The sequence below is a fragment of the Pristiophorus japonicus genome, chromosome 4, assembly GCF_044704955.1.
Source record: "Pristiophorus japonicus isolate sPriJap1 chromosome 4, sPriJap1.hap1, whole genome shotgun sequence".
In the NCBI taxonomy this organism is placed as follows: domain Eukaryota; kingdom Metazoa; phylum Chordata; class Chondrichthyes; family Pristiophoridae; genus Pristiophorus; species Pristiophorus japonicus.
In genome coordinates, this window is record NC_091980.1 from 71323050 (window position 1) to 71344345 (window position 21296).

General features: G+C 43.1%; 1 protein-coding gene across 17 annotated transcripts in view; it reads right to left on the reverse strand.

The window, feature by feature from the left end:
- ankhd1 (ankyrin repeat and KH domain containing 1) overlaps positions 1-21296 on the reverse strand; it is a 193796-nt gene that overhangs the window by 168635 nt on the left and 3865 nt on the right. The gene's annotated exons all lie outside the window — the stretch shown is intronic.

A 21296-nucleotide genomic window follows, 5' to 3' on the forward strand; every position in this document is an offset into this window, starting at 1 on the left:
TCCGCTATTTTTTAACGTCCCAAGTGTAGTTAGAAAATGTGCCCAGCGGTAAAAATCGGCGTTGCACAAGGATTCTTGGCAGAAACCGCGGTCCTCACCAACTTTAGTCTGAGGTCGATTACCGCTGTGAGAGGCGCCTTGGGAGGGGGGGGAAAAACAAAAAATAGAACAAAAAACAAAAAATCACAACACATTCACAAGACACTTAACTATTGAATCACTGAAAAAGAATTTAAAAATAAAAATTTTAAATTACCATTTTTGCAGATCTTCATACCTACCGTTGTTATTGGGGCTGCAACACAGGCTTTTCTTGGGGGGAATTTTCCGCTCAAAATACAGGTGCGCCAAAAGTCAAAATTAAATCAAAAGGGCCATTTTCAATCTTGCACGCCGGCGGTCCACTTTTCAGCGGTATATAAAAACCGCTGGTGCAAGTCTTCGGCGAAACTAGCGGATCACCGTTTTATCATCAAAAACGGCTAAATATCGGCCAAAAAATGGGCGATATTCTGCCGTTTTTGACGAAATCCAGAAAAACCCAAAAACTGGAATGGCCTCGGTCCCAGAGGTTGTACCTGTATTGCCACACAACACGATGGCAGGTATCCTCAGTGTGAAGGCGGGACTTTGTTTCCACAAGGACTATGCGGTGGTCACTGCTACCAATGCTGTCATGGACAGATGCATCTGCGACAGGTATTTGGCGAAGATGAGGTCGAATAGGTTTTTTCCCTCGTATTGGTTTTCTCACCACCTGCCGCAGGCCCAGTCTGGCAGCTATGTCCTTCAGGACTCAGCCAGCTCAGTCAGTAGTGGTGCTACCGAGCTACTCTTGGTGATGGACATTGAAGTCCCCCAGCCAAAGCACATTCTGTGCCCATGCTACACTCAGTGCTTCTTCCAAGTGGTATTCAATATGGAGGAATACTGATTCATCAGCTGAGGGAGGGCAGTAGGTGGTAATCAGCAGAAGGTTTCCTTGCCCATATTTGATCCGATTCCATGAGACTTCCTGGGTCCCGGAGTCAATTTTGAGGACTCCAAGGATCAGTCCTTCCCCAACTGCATACCACTGTATTGCCACCTCTGGTGAGTCTGTCGTGCCGGAGGGACAGGGCATACCCAGGGATAATGATGGAGGAATCTGGGACATTGGCTGACATTCAAAACCAGATTACAGCCTTGAAATACCCACAAAGCACACATATACACTATGCAAGGTCATTAAATTAGTAATTCTCAATTCAGTCAGCAAAGGTCCTTCAGAATGTAAACAGACAGGTAAACAGCAAGAGTAGAGCATGAGACATCAGTGAAATATACAGAACTGCTCGATTCCATCATATTGCAGACATAATAAATTTACAGTTTTTACAGATATTTTAAAAGTTTATGTACACCTATCTGAAAATAGGTCCAAGTGTGATGTGTCTTCAACCATGGTTCACGTAATTTATTCAGTATAAGAACATATACGAGGGGGCATAGGTTTAAGGTGGTTGGTGGAAGGTTTAGAGGGCTTTTGAGGGGAAGCTTCTTCACGCAGAGGGTTGTGGGGTCTGGAAGGATAGTGGAGGCAGAAACCCTCACCACATTTAAAAGGGACTTGGATTGGCACTTGAAGTGCCATAACCTGCAGAGCTGGTAAGTGGGATTAGACTGGATAACCTCTTGTACTTATCGTGTCTGCGCCAGCCAACATCATGAAATCTAATATAGCCAGAGTGATCTCCTGGACTAGTTTCGATCGCCTGGATGGGTCGGAGATAAATTTTCCCAGACTTTCCCCCCCCCCCCCAATTGGCCTGGGTTTTTACCTGTTTTTTTTTGCCTTTCCCAGGAGATCGCATGGCTCCAGGGGGGTGGAGTGTAAAATGTTGCGATACATGGGGTATCACAGTTGTGTGGGGCGGACTGGTTGGGCCGGATGCTCTTGCCCTGTCTGCCATTGTTCATAGGTTTATAAGTAACCTTCAGGGCTGCTGACCGAGAGCCATGTGGCTCTTTGTCTGCCGGCATGGACATGTTGGGCCAAGATGGCCCCCTTCTGCGCTGTAAATTTCTATCTTTCTATAAGAAATAGGAGGAGTAGGCCATTTGGCCCCTCGAGCCATTTAATAAGATCATAGCTGATCTGATCATGGACTCAACTCCACTTCCCCTCCCCATAACCTTTTATTCCCTTATCACTCAAAATTCGGTCTATCGCCACCTTAAATATATTCAATGACCCAGCCTCCAAAGCTCTCTGGGGCAGCGAATTCCATAGATTTACAACCCTCAGAAGAAATTCCTCCTTATCTCAGTTTTAAATGGACGGCCCCTTATTCTGAGACTATGTACCCTAGTTTTAGTTTCCCCTAAGTGGAAATATCCTCTCTGCAATGACCTTGTCGAGCCCCCTCATTATCTTATACGTTTCGATAAGATCACACCTCATTCTTCTGAACTCCAATGAGTCTAGGTCCAACCTACCTTCATAAGTCAAACCCCTCATCTCCGGAATTCACCGAGTGAACCTTCTCTGAACAGCCTCCAACGCAAGTATATCCTTCCTTAAATAGAGACCAAAACTGTATGCAGTACTCTAGGTATGGCCTCATCAATACCCTGTACAGTTGTAGCAGGACTTGTCTGCTTTTATACTCCACCCCCCTTGCAATAAAGGCCAACATTCCATTTGCCTTCCTGATCACTTGCTGTACCTGCATACTAACTTTTTGTGTTTCAAGAACAAGGACCCCCCAGGTAGGTCTGTACTGCAACATTTTGCAATTTTTCTCCATTTAAATTATAATTTGCTTTTCTATTTTTTCTGCCAAAGTGCATAACCTCACATTTCCCCACATTATACTCCATCTGCCAAATCTTTGCCCACTCACTTAGCCTGTCTCTATCCCTTTGCAGATTTTGTGTGTCCTCCTCACAAATTGCTTTCCCACTCATCTTTGTATCATCAGCAAACTTGACTACATTACACTCGGTCCCTTCATCCAAGTCATTAATATAGATTGTAAATAGTTGAGGACCCAGCACTGATCCCTGCGGCATCTGTTTGCCGCAGTTACTGTTTGCCAACCGGAAAAAGATCCATTTATCCCGACACTCTGTTTTCTGTTAGTTAGCAAATCCTCTATCCATGCTAATAGATTATCCCCAACCCCGTGAGCTCTTATCTTGTGCAGTAACCTTTTATGTGGCATCTTATAGAATGCCTTCTGGAAATCCAAATACACCACATCCACTAGTTCCCCCTTATTCACCCTGCTCGTTACATCCTCAAAGAACTCCAGGAATTTGTCAAACATGATTTCCTTTTCATAAAACCACACTGACTCTGCTTGACTGTATTATGTTTTTCCAAATGTCCCACTACTGCTTCCTTAATAATGGACTCCAGCATTTTCCCAATGGCAGATGTTAGGCTAACTCGTCTATAATTTCCTGCTTTCTGTCTGCCTCCTTTTTAAAATAGGGGCATTACATTTGCAGTTTTTCAATCCGCTGGGAATCCAGGGAATTTTGGTAGATTACAACTAATGAATCTACTATCTCTGCAGCCACTTCTTTTAACTAAGCCATGCAGACTAAGAAAGTTCCAGGTTTGACATCAGTCTGGACGGAGATAGCTGGAGCAGCAGTAGGAGTGTTGCAATTAGCTTCATCCCCAGGTTAGGAAGGGGAAATGTCAGCCAGGGTTCCCACTGCTGATTACTATTCTTAGACCACTGACAGACGAGCATGTGTGGACTCATCAAGCTCAGATGAAACATTCCCAGTCATACAATTTATATTCAACTTCACAGCAGCACAAGAGTGTCAACTTGGGCAATATCCCCAAGGGTAACTGGCCCCTGAAGAATTGTACCCCAGCATTCAGAAAGTAAGGGATGGAAGAAAATTGGCCAGAAAAAATATATAACCGCAGGCAGCAAGTGTGTGTGTACTGGAACTGAGCTGTGTTCATTGAATGCTGAAAACCATAACATGGTACTTCATCTAATGTCCATTATTTAAATCCATGAACACAAGGAACCATAAAAAAAGTAGTGCAGATTCTGAAGACAATATTTGGATTTAAATGTGCATATCATCTTAAACCTCTGCAAAGTGACTTACCCTGAGGCAGCAGGTGAAGACATTGCTTTTGTTAAAGCATACATGTTTCCCTCAGGTACCTTCCCTACAGTTAGCATGAATCAAAACTTCCAAAATTGGCCATCAGGTTGTCATAAAAGTTATGAATGGGTTCCAGCTTTCCCTGGTGGTTGATCAGACAAGATGATGTTGTATTACTCAGTCACTAATACTTGCTTAATGATGGGATTACCAAAGATTTTATTGTTACAGGGAAAAAATTATGTGCAGTAACAAATAATTTTAATTATAATCGACAGACTTTAAAAAAAGACTTTATTTCAACAAAAAATATATGTGGCGACTAAAGCATTGGTGCCATGATTTCTGGCAAAACTGAACTAAGATAATTTCTCGTAAAAGTAGCAGACAGGATTGTATATCAAACAAGATATGGTAGGTCCATCACTGAAGAATTACATTCACAGAGCCCAAGTTTCGAGCCGCGCCTAGAACGGCGCAGTCCCGACCTGGACGCCCGTTTTTCGCGCCACAAAGTGCGCCTAAAAAAAACCTCCGTATTCTCCACCTCCCTGCAGGTCCTCTGGCCCTTGGCGCAGCGCAGCAGGAGCTGTAGGGGGCGGAGCTAGGACCCTGCGCCGAAAACAGTGCCGGGAGCTCTGCACATGCGCTACAGTGGGCACGCAAGTGCAGTAGCTCCAGGCGCCCGAAACTGTGTGGGAGGGGCCCGAAGCACGCAGCCCCTAGCCCTGGCCCAATGGCCTCACTGGGGCTGCGTGAATAAGGCTCCTCCCACGGCCAGCTCCTGCTTCCTCCCGACCCGACTCGACTCCCACTTCCCTCCCCGACACCCGCCGCCCCCCCACACCCGCTCACCTCCCTCTCCCTCTCTCCCCCCGACCCGAACCAAACCGACCTCCCTCCCACCACCCCCCCGACCCGACGCCACCTACCTGTAAATCTGGTGCTGGGGACGGGCCCTGCCCGAAGTCTTGGGCCCGGCCCGTTCAGCCTCCCTCCCCCTTCTCCTTCCCCCCCACCCCCCCCTCCAATCTCTCCTTCTCCCCACCCCCCCCAATCTCTCCTTCTCCCCCTCCCCCCCAATTTCTCCTTCTCCCCCTCCCCCCCCCCCCAATCTCCTCCTCTTCTCCCCCCCCCCCAATCTCCTCCTCTTCCCCGCCCCCCATCTCCCTTCTCTTCCCCGCCCCCCATCTCCCTTCTCTTCCCCGCCCCCCATCTCCCTTCTCTTCCCCATCCCTCCCCCTTCTTCCCCCATCCCTCCCCCTTCTCCCCCATCCCTCCCCCTTCTCCCCGTCAGAAACACAGACACTGACAGACAGAGAATGAGACACAGACAGACAGAGAGATAGAGACACTGACAGAGACACACTGAGGGGGGCATCCCAGCACGCTGTTGGAGGGCTCCCGGTGCTGCCGTCGGTAAGTAGAAAATGTTTTATTTATTGATTTTTTTAAAAAATTCCTTATTAATTTTTTTTGATTGATTTATTGGTTGATTTATTGATGTATTTATCATTTATTATTGATGATGGCTCTATTTGTAAAACTGAAGTGTTAATGTTTGTAAACTTCCCTTTAAACACCCCCCCCCACCATTCCCTACGCCTGATTTTCTAAAGTGTAGACAAGGTTTTTTCGAGCGTACAAAAATCTTCACTTACTCCATTCTAAGTTAGTTTGGAGTAAGTTTTCACTCACGAAACTTTGAAATCAGGCGTAAGTGGACGGACACGCCCCCTTTTGAAAAAAAAATTCTGTTCCAAAGTGAAACTGTTCTACCTGACTAGAACTGGAGCAAACTAAATGTGGAGAATTCCAATTTCTAAGATACTCCGTTCTACACCAGTTGCTCCTAAAAATCAGGAGCAAATCATGTGGAAACTTGGGGCCACTAATTCTACATGCTGAGATAGTGCCAATGATTAACACAAATGCAAAAATGCTTGCCAAAAAAAACAGTAGTTCAAATAGTTCTGCCACACAATTTGTTCAGAACAAGGATTCAAATTCCAGACAGGAATCAGCTAGCAAAAGGCTCATACTTCCAAGCACCATTCATGAACCTAGAAATCAGAGAGTGCTTTGTAACTAAATCTCATAGGTGGGCAGAAATCTTGAGCCAGTTATTTCAATCCAAGTGAAGTAAGTCACCAGCCTTGATTAAGCATCTGTAAATAGCACAGGTGACTGAAATGTCACACCAAAGAGGCTTTAGCTGAAGTCTTGCCACTAAACATTTTGTATAACAAAGACTTCAGAACTAAAGTTTTACTAGGTTGGAACTAGTTCACCAAACAGATGAAATGTTGCTATCTTTCAATAGCAAAATCGACAGAAGCCTGCAGGTTGCTATCAGATTTTGCCAGCCACTCAGCCAGACACACAACCTGAATCAGCAGATCACTTTGTTCAACTGTTATTTTCGCTGTTGGTCAAGGCAGAGGAAACAACATTTAATTCAATATGTTGAGTCCACTCATGCAGCAGGACTGGATGATCCCTGCTAAGTGCAGCCAATCCCTGCTAATACAAGGTAATGAGCACCCAAAGCTCACGCCTTGATGTACAGCAGAACTAAATAATTGCTCAAAATTCAAACCCATTTACTTGCCAGATGATGCATGATGGAATCTTCATACTAAACCCCTTCCAGATATGCATCCCATCCTATAAAGCGTGCAAGATGTCTTCCAATGGTCTTAGCAACTTTATATTGAGTAACTACACTGTACTCGCACCAAGTCCCGCTCATCCCCTGTGTTTACTGACTTACAATGGCTGCCGGTCCAGCAACACCTCGATTTTAAAATTCTCATCCTGGTTTTCAAAACCTTCCATGGCCTTGTTCCTTCCCATCATTGTAATCTCCTCCAGTCTTACAACTCTCCAAGATCTCTGTGCTCCTCCAATTTCTGCCCTTTTGCACAACCTCAATTTTCATCAGTCCACCATCAGCAATCATGCCTTTAGCTGCCTAGGCCCCATGCTATGGAATTCCCCCCCTAAACCTTTCTGCATCTATACCTCTCCTCCTTTAAGACGCTCCTTAAAACCCACCTTTAAATCAAGCTTTTGATCAGCTTTATCAATAACTCCTTACGTGGCTCGGTGTCAAATTTTGCTTGCTAAAGCTCCAGTGAAGGGCCATGGGACGTTTGACCACGTTAAAGGCGCGAAATAAATTAAAGTTGTTTGTGTACAAACCAGAAGTTCCCAGATTTGATCCACATTCTGTGCTGAATTTGCTGACCTCAATCATAATTGGCCTCGAGAACCTGGGCAGGAAAAAAAGGACTAGCAGGAATCCCTCTCCCAAATGCTATAGTGACTCCACCCAACAGTATATGAATGCAGTCAATGGGCTAGGAGACAATTGATCTCAAATATGAAGCCCTTAGCAGTTGAGTAGTCAGTTAATGCTCACGATCCAGGTTCATGTAATCAATGGCCACTGGTAAAGGGCCAGTTGGACAGCCAGTCCACATGGCAATGTACCCGAGTTAGGAAGAGGAGAAAACTGACAGACACTTGGCAAAAGTTTAAAAAATGGGATGAAAGACCCAGAACTGTTATTCGACACATTAAGTGCTTGGGCGATCCAATCCATTAGCTATGGCATGCCAACCACTCCCCACTACATACCCAAACAACTCCCAATCTCTCTCTCTCCCCCAATCTCTCTCAGGGTGAGATTCAGTTTCATACGAATGCACAAAGGGGTTATTCAAACTTATTGGCATGCGTAAAAGCACTCTAGATTGCTTAAAAAGCAGCTTCATTCTCATTAAGTGCTGATAAATTTCATTTCTATTACCATGAAATCAATTCTCACAACCTGCAGAGGTAGTGGGAGAGATAAAATGTGTGGGGCAGACAACTTAACATCCACAAACAGGAGGAGAGGGCTGGATTAGATACATCTAGAATCTGGATTCAATATTTAGACCAGAAAGATGGGATAAGTCACCTCTTGGGTTGGCTACAAGGATCGTGTGTGTATTGAATTTAGGACATCTCAATCCACTTTCTACTGGGGATGGATGACAGCACAAAACTGCTCCTAATTCTGCACTAATTGGCAAGCTTATTCAGACCACAGGATGCCTGGTGTGAGAAAAAGAAAAATGCTACAATAGTGCAATTGGGGTGTTCTTCTGAACTTGGGGCTGTTGGAGATAGTAGAGGGAGCTTGACAGTGGTATACTTGACCTAATAATTCTCAATGCTAAAATGGAAATCCCCAGCACCAACATCCCTCACCTTGATAAGCACAGCATTCACAAAAAAATACACCTAGAAATAAGGCAAGCGCACAAAGAATTGAAGGTGTGAGACAAAGTTACATATAGAAGGGAAATAAACAAATCAAAGAATAAAGTACAAATAGTTGCCGATACTCAAACAATGCTCACAATTATGCTTTGTTGAAATATTAGCAGCAACTATCCAGTCATTGGACATGTAAATACTACAGTCTGAAAACAATCACAGTGGACTAGCTCCTTCATGTATTGTCCAAGTGATGTATTTAGTACAGTCTTAAACTTCACCATTGATATTAAGAGTTCAGAATTTTTAGATCCAACATAAACAGAACTCTGCTCTTTTTAGGGATTACTACATAATTCGAAAATAACTTTTGAATTTCTCTGCCTTAATGGTTATCTGCTCCCTGGCTCAGCATTGTTTTGTCTCCACCTTTAAGGTCAGGAATTTCTGAGATAAGTTAATGACAATCCTGGAAATGTCACTCCTTTGCATATTGGGGGAATCCCTGGAAACTGAAGGCAGCAGCCATTATGGCCAGTTTCCCACATTTATTGAAATGAGATCCGACTTCTCTAGAAACAGTTAGCTGTGGTGTGGCCCTTACTTCGGTTCACTAGAATGAGAGTTGGCAGTGATTGCAACGCATCAATAGACAGAAAGTAGATACCAATATAGTCAACAAGGCTCCCAGGGTTTCCTCTCCTTAAAACCTTTGTAAAATAGGAAACAGTGGGGCAAGCATATGGAAATATTTCCACTTATGAAAACAAGAAACCATCCAGAAGGAATTCAACGTTCTGCTTTTCTTCCACTAAATATTGAATCCAGATTCTAGATATCATGCCAGGGGATTCTTCAGAAATGAGCCCATGCAGTAAATAATCAGTAAATGTGGGAAACTGGCCATAATGGCTGCTGCCTTCAGTTTCCGGGGATTCCCCCAATATGCAAAGGAGCAACACAGCCAAGTTCAATCCTGTGCTCACCCAATGCCCACATAAGCACACTTTTTCACTGGGCAGCAACCAAGAAAATGAACCCTGAATTTATCTCCTCCCTAACCCGAGGCCAAGTGGAGCATCCCTACTGCACCAATCAGGCATCAATCCTGGGACCTTCCTAGTCTGTACAAGAACACAGGAAATAAGAGGAGTAGGCCATTCGGCCCTTGAAGCCTGCTCCACCATTCAATACGATCATGGTGGATCTTCTTTGACTGCACCTTCCCACACTATCCCCATATCCCACAGTTCCCTTACTACCCATCCTCATCTTGAACATACTCAACAACTAAGCATCAGCCCTCTGGGGTAGAGAATTCCAAAGATTCACAACCCTGAGTGAAGACATTTCTCCTCATCCCAGTCCTAAATAGCCAACCCCTTATTCGGAGACTGTGACCCTTAGTTCTAGACTCCCCGCCAGGGGAAACACCCTCCCAGCATCTACTCTGTCAAGTCCCTTAAGAATTTTATACATTCACAGAGATCACCTTTCATTCTTCTAAACTCTCAGAAACATAGGCTTAGTCTACACAATCTCTTCTCATAAGACAATCCCCCCATCCCAGGAATCAGTCTCGTGAATCTTTGTTGCAAATATATCCTTCCTTAGGCTAGAGACCAAAACTATACACCATGCTCCAGGTGTGGTCTTACCAAAGCCCTATATAATTGCAGTAAGACTTCTTCACTCTTGTACTCCAATCCTTTTATGATAAAGGCTAAAATACTATTTGCTTTCCCAATTGCTTGCTGTTCCTGCATGTTAACTTTCTGCAATTCATGTTCAAGGAAACCCAGGTCCTCTGAATACCAACATTTCTCAATCTCTCACCATTTAAAAAATATTCTGCTTTTTTATTTTGCCCACCATAATGGATAACTTCATATTTCTCCACATTATAAACCACCATGTTCTTGCCCAGTCATTCAACTCGTCTATATCCCTTTGCAGCCTACTTGTGTCTTCCTCACTACATACTTTCCCACCTAGCTTGGTTTCATCAGCAAACTTGTATATATTATACTCAGTCCCTCTCATCCAAGTCATTAATATAGATTGTAAATAGTTGAGGCCCAAGCACTGATCCTTGCGGTACACACTAATTATAGCTCAGTACCGCACAGTGTACTTGCTAGATTCAGAATATCCTTCCTCCTCCCTTCCCCACCAACTCACTACTTCCCTAGCATTCCATACTGGTGCTATTTTCCAAAATCTCACTAATTGGATTTGAAATAGGCTTTCTTAACCATCGTACCTACTTAGATTAACCAATTGTACTTTCTGGTTTTGCTCAGGATTAAGAAAACAGCTTTCAAATTTCTGTTAGTTAGTAAGTAAGTCAGATTATTGTATATGAATGATGAATCTCAAAACAGGAGTACAATTTCACTAATCAAAATACAATATTTTTATCTGTTGGAAATTTAATCCAAAACTGACCTGTGCTAGATGTTTAACACTCATTTAAATTGTAAGTGACAAAACCAAGACACCAATTATATGGACTTGCTTTCAGACAATATACATCCCAACAGCCTAGCTAAATACTCAATGTACAGCATCTTTATTTTTGTCACAGTTAATGGTGTACTCTACTGCAACACATGGTATGAATGACCAAAAATGTAATTCCACACCCACTGAGGCATTTATTTAACCTTCTGATTAATTAATCTCTTTAATTAACTCATCCAAAATAAAAGACCCACACAACATTAACAAAACTATGTTCTTGGGGGGGGGGGGGGGGGGGAAATCCTAACTTGTTACATAAAAAGCATTACATACAGTAGTTCAAATTGTAATAAATTAAGTTAAAGAAATGCACTGCAACCTCCAGTGTTAGCTTGACTCAGTTCGTAGTACTCTCACCTTTGGGTAGGAATTTTATAGGTTCAAACTAGGTTTAGGACTTGCAAGCTATAGTACTGAAACTGTGCTGCATTTTCAGAGGTATCGTGTTTTGAATGATATGATTAACTAGAGACCGACACTCTGTTCACGCTGCCCAGGGCCGCGCCGTGGATCTTGATGACTGGGGGGCAGTGATGTGCGGCGAGGACAGACTGGTGGAGGACCTTTGTCTTACTGATGTTTTTAGCGCAAGGCCCATGCTTTCGTATGCCTCAGTAAATACATCGACTATGTCCTGAAGTTCAGCCTGTGTGCGCGCGCAGACGTGACTCCCAAAGCAAGCGCTCTACTCAGAACTCCTTCACGGCAAACAAGCCAAAGGTGGGCAGCGGAAATGTTACAAGGACACCCTCAAAGCCTCCCTGATAAAGTGCAACATCCCCACTGACACCTGAGAGTCCCTGGCCAAAGACTGCCCGAAGTGGAGGAAGTGAATCCGGGAGGGCGCCGAGCTCCTTCAGTCTTGTCGCCGAGAGCATGCAGAAATCAAGCATAGGCTGCGGAAAGAGCATGCGACAAACTAGTCCCACCCACCCCTTCCCTCAACGACTATCTGTCCCACCTGTGACAGAGACTGTGGTTCGCGTATTGGACTGTACAGCCACCCAAGAACTCATGTTAAGAGTGGAAGCAAGTCTTGCTCGATTTCGAGGGACTGCCTATGACGACGACACTCTGTACTGGTAGACATAAAAGCGTTGGGAAGTTTTTCCAGTGTTCTGGCCCATTCATCTCTCAACCAACACCACCAATACAAATGGTCTGATCATCCAATTGCTATGCAAAAATTGGCTACCTACAAACAACAAGTACACTTCAAGCACTTTAGGACATCCTGAGATATAAAAAGACCATATAAATGCAACTTCATACTTTCCAACTCCTGTTGCAATAATTAATAGAAAAGGGACACCCAAGGAAAGTTCTTTTTATTGAAGTATATTACCATTTAATAGATGAAAATAATACATGCAATCGTCAAAATTATGTTTTACTTTTTTTTTTAAAAACCAAGTGTCTCCATTGCAAACAGTAAGGTCCACATCTACCGACCTGATCTGTGGGAATACTGAAAACCATCCTACTGGCTAAGCACTCCCCAGCCAGTAGCATAATTCCCTGAAGTCTCCCGATCAAGTCTCGGGTCAATCTAAAGTCACAATTCTCACCGTTTGTGGTGTTACTGGGAGTACTCTATTGCAAAGTGGCTTGGCTGGCAGGGAGGAAGATCTGAATTCACGTTGCTCCCAGCAGCAAACATTTTTTTTTTATAAATGGGAGTATATGTTTTTCTATATAACAGGGATTTGTCTGAATAAGAAGTACTCCTCCAAGAAGTGATGTCCTCTTTTGAGAAAGGTCCCATCAACAATACTGGCTCGTGGCACATACAATCTTACAATTTAATAAAGCCTTAAGGACTTACTGTTTGCAATCAGCAGAATCTTGAAAACAGAAATTTGAGGGCCTAATCTGTAATGCATAGTTGCAAAGACCAAGAAAATTCCTAGCTTTACATTCATCTCCAATCTGTGCTAAATCAACACCATCCTAGCCAAGATGGAAATAGTCATTATACTTGTCATTTTGGTAAAATGCTGGTCAGCTGATTACAAAGAAAAAATAATTATCTAGTGTTCGGACTCCTGATCATTGTGCAGTGACAACAGATAAACCATGCACATGTGCTCAGCTATAATATTCACCCACCCGCTTCATGATCCAATAGCCTGCCAACACTCATTGCCCAGGCTCGTACATAAAGAAAGCCCATTTGGACAACGACCAGGGGCATCCTAAGGCCGTCGAACTACCCACCAGAAGTCAATGCTTTCTTGAAAGGAGAAAATTGGTAAAAATTTTTCAATAAATTTCCATTATTTCAACATATTTATGCCCAGATTGTACAGTGAAAGACTCAGCTTGGTATGAGATTCAAATGTTTAAATATGCTACTGAGCTTTGCACTATACCCAACCCTTTTCGTCACATGACAACATGAAGTGGTGAAAGAAAAGGCTATTGTAATATGCAGTGTAGTCGTATCAGAGCGGGGATTATATTTAGCAGGCAAAGACAGATTAGGCAGTTACCATATTGTAGTTTTAATAATCACTATTATTCACAAGCTTGCAATAGAAACTAGTTATGAATTTTCTCTTTAATAATGCATTGTTTTGAAACTTCACAGCTACTCATCAGTTAGTGCCTGTATGTATTTAATTTCCAGTCTCTCATTCTCTACCCTTGCTTAAAAGAATAAAACATCCTGGACCCCAAGTATTTTACACACATATTACACTGGTAAATGGCTCATGTACTAATTCAATATGAACATATCTGAACACAAGTTCCAGGAATCAAGTACAATTATAGCAGCATTAGAATTAAGGCACTTGGGTTAACTGCACTCATCTTGTATATGTTAAATTTTGTATCAATGTAGTTCAACAGTTACATTTTTAATTTTCAGTGACTAAACTGTGCCATTAAGTGGTGGAATATGGATTTGGAGCCTCAATCCCATCACATTTTTTTAACAAAGTCACACTGCCACAGGCAAGTGTAAAGCAACGGCCTGGCGCTATGCCACAAGGGGAGAAGTACACCTAGCAACAATAGTGGCAGGAAATAGATCCACAGAAACTATTACATTTTACTCATTGCAATTTGCCCACCCTCCAATCTCCAATCTCCTCCTCCTCCTCCTCCTCCTCCTCCTCCTCCCCCCCCCCCCCCCATCTCTCAAGGTGAAATTTCACACTTTGACAGTGCCAGAAACCATCCAGAAGCTTATCCAGATGGTCATTCTTCATAAGTGAATGTACATAGGTACAAAACTAACTACTTGATCAGGAGGATAAAATGGCTTATCCCAATTCTAATACACAGCATCCACTTGCCATAAAAATACTTCTGCATACAATTGGCTTGGCTAACATTTGCACTTGGACTTCCCTCAATACGGTCTTGTTTGGGTTGTCTAAATAAAAGGAAAAGAATATATTCAAGCACAGGCTGCCAATGGAGACTTCATAATCACCTGCAGCCCAGGCTAACCCACCTCATTTAAAACCTGCCTACATTTGCTTAACATTGATGGACAAGAAAATTATTAAAGATTGCTTTTCCACCTCTGAACCTCTCCTGAAGGCACTAATTTTTTATTAGGATCATTCAATAAAAGAAAGTAGTAAGAACTATGATTTTCTTTCCACCTCCATGTTGCCCAGTGGACTGAAGTCAATTGTAACATTCCCATCACTACTGTGGCCGAAGTAAGGTAACTTAGGGGAAAAAAAACTGGAGTTCAAACCAGAAACCTCCCGGGTCTGCACAGCTGACATCTGAACGTTTACCCATCAAGCCCACAGCCATTTTACTTAAGGTGGAAAAAAGTACATAATATTGTGTTGAGCCAGTCAGCAACAGAGTAATGATAGGTTATCCTACCTGCTCAGTACCAGATTTTGTCTAGTAGGGAAGGAGCAGAAAAGGAAGTAGTACATTTCAAAATTGTCAGAAGGAAAATAAATGACCTTCAAACAAGACTGGTTATGAAACCAAATATGTACATTAATATTTTGATGAAATTCCTATCTTGCCTGAAAATGTTGCTGCTCGTATACTTATGAAATAATGCTCGTATGTGTCTCCACTTGAGCCTATTGCGCCGACTCTTGCTGGCGTACCTTTCAACAGGTTCCAGTAGCCCACAAGTACCTCAACCAATAGTACTTGACGTCAAGTCTAGAAAGTATCAGCAGGCTTTTTTTTTTAAAAACAATGCAGAACATCTTAGCCCAGCTCGATCCTATTCTCAGTTGATGTTCACTTTCCAGCAGTGCTGGATAGTGATGACAGAATCCTGATGATTTTTTTCCCCTCACTAGCTTAGGAGCACTGAAGACTATTGCAGTAATTCAACAGCTTTCCCCTGCTGAAACCAGCTACAGTAGCATAAGTCAAAAAGAAAAACTCTTGTATTTATTTAGCGCCTTTCACGACCACTGGACGTCTCAAAGCACTTTATAGCCAATTTAGTACTTTTTAAAAGTGTAGTCACTGTTGTAATGTCGGAAACGCGGCAAGAAATTTGCGCACAAGCAAGCTCCCACAACCAGCAACAGGAAAGACTTTGAGAAGGGAGAACCATCCGTGGCTAACTAAGGAAATAAAGGACGGTATCAAATTGAAAACAATGGCATACAATGTAGCCAAGATTAATGGGAGGCCAGAGGATTAGGAAATTTTTTTAAACCAACAAAGGACAACTAAAAAAAAGTAATAAAAAGAGAGAAGATGGATTATGAGAAATTAGCAAGAAATATAAAAACAGATAGTAAGAGCTTCTACAGATATATAAAAAGGAAGAGGGTAGCTAAAGTAAAGATTGGTCCCCTAAAGGGCGAGACTGGGGAATTAATAATGGGAAACAGGAAAATATTTGAACAAATATTTTGTATCGGTCTTCACGGTAGAAGACACGAAAAACATCCCAATATTAGATAATCAAGGGGCTATAGGGAGGGTGGAAACTTAATGAAATCACTATCACTAAAGAAAAAGTACTTGGTAAAATAATGGAACTAAAGGTGGACAAGACCCCTGGACCTGATGGCCTGCACCCTCGGGTCTAAAAAGAGGTGGCTGCAGAGATAGCGGTTGCAATCTACCAAAATTCCTTGGAGTCTGGAGAGGTCCCAGCAGATTGGAAAACTGCAAATGTAACACCCCTATTTAAGAAAGGAGGGAGACAGAAAGCAGGAAACTATAGCCTAACATCTGTCATTGGGAAAATGCTGGAGTCAATTATTAAGGAAATGGTAGCAAGACATTTGGAAAATCATAATATAGTCAAGCAGAGTCATAGACAGGCTAAGTGAGTGGGCAAACATTTGGCAGATGGAGTATAATTGTGGGAAAGTGTGAGGTTATCCACTTTGGCAGGAAAAATAAAAAAGCAAATTATTTAAATGGAGAGAAATTACAAAATTTTGAGCAATAAGGATTATGGGGAGCGGGCAGGGAAGTGGAGCCAAGTCCTTGATCGGATCAGCAATGATCTTATTAAATGGCGGAGCTGGCTCAAGGGGTCAAATGGACTACTCCTGCTCCTATTTCTTATGTTCTTAAAATGCTGCAGTACAGAGTGACCTGGGGGTCCTTGTGCATGGAACACAAAAAGTTATATGCAGATACAGCAAGTAATCAGGAAGACAAATGGAATGTTGGCCTTTATTGCAAGGGGGATAGAATATAAAAGCAGAGAAGTCCTGCTACAATTGTACAGGGTATTAGTGAGACCACATCTAGAGTACTGCGTCCAGTCTGGGTCTCCTTATTTAAGGAGGGATATACTTGAATTGGAGGTGGTTCAGAGAAGTTCACGAGGCTGATTCCTGAGATGAAGGGGTTGACTTATGAAGAAAGGTTGAGCCTATACTCATTGGAATTCAGAAGAATGAGAGGTGATCTTATTGAAATATATTAGATACCGAGAGGGCTCGACAAGGTAGATGCAGAAAGGATGTTTCAACTCACGGGAGAACTAGGGGACATAGTTTAATAAGGAGTCGCCCATTTAGAGCTGAGATATAGACGGATTTCTTTTCTGAGGGTTGTATATCTGTGGAATTGTCTGCCCCAGAGAGCCGTGGAGGCTGGATCATTGAATATACTTAAGGTGGAGATAAGACAGATTTTTGAAAAATAAGGGAGTGAAGGGTTATGAGGAACGGGCAGAGAAGTGGAGCTGAGCCCCAAGATCAGATCAGCCATGATCTTATTAAATGGCAGAGCAGGCTCGAGGGGCCAAATGGCCTACTCCTGCTCCTATTTCTTATGTTCTTATGTTCAAAGTGATACTAACCAGATAATCTGTTTTTTGTTATGTTGATTGCAGAATAAATATTGGCCAGGACACAGGGATAACTACCCTGCCTGCTCCTCTTCGGAATAGTGCCATGGGATCTTTTACGTTCACTTGAGAGAGCAGACGGGGCTTCAGTTTAATGCCTCATCCGAAAGACAGCACCTCCAACAGTGCAGCAGTGCACTGGAATGCAAGCCTAGATTTTGTTGTGCTCAAGTCCCTAGAGTGGGACTTGAACCCACAACCTTCTGATTCAGAGGCTAGAGTGCTACCCACTGAGCCATAGCTGACACTGAAGAATCAAACCAGGGACCTATTGGTCTCTATGAATTAGTACTATACTGTGCCAAACCTTTACCCACTACACATATGAACAGGACTTGGCCATTCATGCCCTCGTACCCGTTCCATCATTCAATGAGATCGTGGCTGATTTGTATCCTAACTCCGTCCATCCGCCTTGGCTCCATATCCCTTAATAACCCTTGTCCAGCAAAAATCTATCAGATTTAAAATTAATTGAGCTGGCATTATGTTTTCTTTTATAAAATGAGAGTACACGTCACACTTCTGACACCCTCTGCATGAAGAAATGTTTCCTAACTTCTCTCCTGAATGGCCTGGCTCTGATTTTAAGTTTATGTCACCTTGTCCTAGACTCTCACCAACAGAGGAAGTTTCTCTCTATCTACGCCATCAATTCCTTTCAAAATTCTCAACACCTCAACCAAATCACCACATAACCTTCTCTACTGCAGGGAATACAAGCCTAGTTTATGTAATCTCTCCTCATAATCCAACCCTTGGAGCCCTGATAACATTGTGGTGAATCTGCACTGCAATCCTTCCAAGGCTAATATGTCCTTTCTATGATGCAGTGCCCAGAACTGCATACGATACTCCAGATGTGGTCTAACCAGGGCTTTGTATAGCTGTAGCAAAACTTCCTCCCCTTTATATTCTATCCTTCTATTTATAAAGGCTAACATTCCATTAGCCTTTTTGATTATTTTTTGTACCCGACTAGTACATTTTAGTGATCGGTGTACATAGAACCCTAAATCTCTTTGGGCCTAGCTTTTCACCATTTAAAAAAAGTACTTGGATCCACGATTTTTAGGTCCAAAAAGGAGGACCTCACACTTGCCAGTGTTGAATTTCACCTGCCATCTCACTTAATCAATTAAATGTAATTTTATGCTCCCTTCTACACTAATTCTTACTATGCTACCAATCTTTGTGTCATTGGCAAACTTGGATACATGACTCTCCATTACACCAGCAGGAGAACCAAGGTTCATTTGGGAAAACTCTACTACACACAAAAATCAAAATTTTTAAATAAGAAAACCTTATCAATTTAAGTTTTCAAAGAGGTGACTTTACAAGCAAATAGTGCAGATATGTACTTACACTGATAGAGTTGTCCTGCGGGACAGATTTCAGGCTTCAATAGGACAGCAACTTGCATGTGCATAGCTCCTTTAACATATCGATATGTCCCAAGGTGCTTTGCCAGGAGTAACTGCATTAATATAGCACCTTCAATGTAGGAAAATGTCCCAATACACTTCACAGCAGCGTAATCAGACAAAAATGGATACCAAGCTAAAGGAGGAGATATTAGGTGGGCGACTAAAAGCTTGGTCAAAGAGATAGTTTTAAGGAGAGTCTTAAAAGGAGGGGGAACTGGAGAGGCAGAGGGGTTTAGGGAAGGAATTCCACAATATGGGGCCTAGACAGCTGAAGGCACTACCTCTTTGACCAAGCCTTTGATTGCCTCTCCTAAAGAAGCAGGAGTACAGAAGAGCCCAGAGTCGAAGGAACGCAGAGTTCTCAGAACAAAAATGGCAGGAAGGAAAGGACACCATACAAGATTAAGAACAAAATCAGGAGAAGAGATGAAAAAGGTGGGTTTTAAGAAGGCTCTTGAAGATGAGGCAATTTGCAGCAAGACAGAGATCTAGGAAGTGAATTCCAGAGTTAAGGGCATGGGAGATGAAGGTTCTGTCACCAATGATGCAGTGAAGGGTAACATACACTTTAGTCCAGAGTTGGAAAAGCCAAGAGTTCAGACTGGAGCATAGGATGGAGGAGGTTTCAGAGGTAATGTTGCACACGGCCACGTAGGAATTTGTAGACAAGGATTGTGAATTCAATGTGCCGAGGAACAAGGAGTCAGTGGAGTAAAAATTAGGGACAGAGATGGGCAATGTTAAGGAGATAAAAAATAAGCTGTCTCGGTGAATGTGTTGGTGTTATGACTGTGTGCCAATACTGCATACTCTGGTTTCACCCAAAAATCGCCCAAATGTCTACAGGGTTGCAAAAACTCTTGAAAGTCCTCCAACTGGTGTAGTTTCACTGAAATCCTGTACTATTGTAGCCAACCTTCAACTACCACACGAGCTGACAAATCAGCCACCAGAGGGTTGTTGATTCCAAGGAATGGAAATTTCCCTTGCCAGTCAAGAACACCTGTCCAATCGCCACCACGCCAAATATTTTAAAAGACCAGGAGTAGTCTTCATAAAACTGACTATGGAACACTCATCTGCAGACAAATGCACTAGATTCCTGATTGATAACACCCAGCAAACCTGCTCCCCAAAGACTAGCTAAAATGGGGATTTACACAAAGGCCGTACAAAATGTCTCCAAATAAGTTCCTTAATTGGCTTTTTAAAAAATGTGTTCATGGGGTGTGGGCATCGCTGGCATGGCCAGCATTTATTGCCCATCCCTAATTGCCCGTGAGAAGGTGGCGGAGGGGAAAAACAGAATCAGTAGCAAGGATACGGAGTTGCAGCAGAGGACAAAGATAATGGCTTTGGTCTTCCCAATCTTTAACTGAAGGAAATTGTGCTTAATCAAAAACTGGATGTTGGACAAGCAGTTGTTCACATCATATAAACAGCGGAGGTGTCAAGAGAGGTGGTGGAGAGGAAAACCCGAGTGCAGTCAGTGTATGTGGAAGTTGACCCTATCTCTTCAAATGGTCGCCAAAGGCCAGCATGTAAATGATGACGAGGAGGGGGTCCAAGTAATGCTCCCTCTACTTTTATTTTGGCCCGCAAAGCCCCTTTAATGGGCTGCGCGGGCCATTCAAAATTCCACATATGCGCAGTTTTTCTATTTAAAGCTGGCTCACCGGCTGCGTGGGACCGCAAGAACGGCAGCTTCAAGGAAACATTGGGGCCGAGGGTAGATTGTGGGGGACTCGAGTCAATGGTGCGGGTGACAGAAAAGAAGCTCTGGCTACAACTGGATAGATGAGTGGAGCCAAGTGACAGTGGTTCCACTGAGCTGGATGGGGGAGGAGAGGTGTTGGAGCAGGATGGTGAGGTCGACCATGTCAAAGACTGCAGAGATATTGAAGCTGGATGATATTCTATGTGGTGTGTCACTTTTGACTTTGGTTAGAGTTGTTAAAATGCTGTGCAGGGACAGAACCCTGATTGGAGAGATTCAAACAGGAAACTATAGACCAGTTAGAACATAAGAAATAGAAGCAAGAGTAGGCCACCCGGCCCCTCTAGCCTGCTCAGCCATTTAATAAGATCATGGCCGATCTGATCATGAACTCAGCTCCATTTCCCTGCCCATTCTTCATCTCCACAACTCTCTGAGGCAGAGAATTCCATAGATTTACAACCCTCAGAAGAAATTCTTCCTCATAGTTTTAAATGGGCAGCCCCTTATTCTATGTCCCCTAGTTTTAGTTTCCCCTATGAGTGGAAATATCCTCTCTGCATCCACCTTGTCGAGCCCCCTCATTATCTTATATGTTTTGATAAGATCACCTCTCATTCTTCTGAGCAGAGTATAGGCCCAAGCTACCTTCATAAGTCAACACCCCCCCCCCCGCCATCTCCGGAATCAACCTAGTGAACCTTCTCTGAACAGCCTCCAACGCAAGTATATCCGTCCTTAAATACGGAGACCAAAATTGTACACAGTACTCCAGGTGTGGCCTCACCAATACCCTGTACAGTTCCCTGCAGGACTTCCCTGCTTTTATACTCTATCCCCCTTGCAATAAAGGCCAACATTCCATTTGCCTTCCTGATTACTTGGTGTACCTGCACTCTCACTTTGTGAGCCAAAC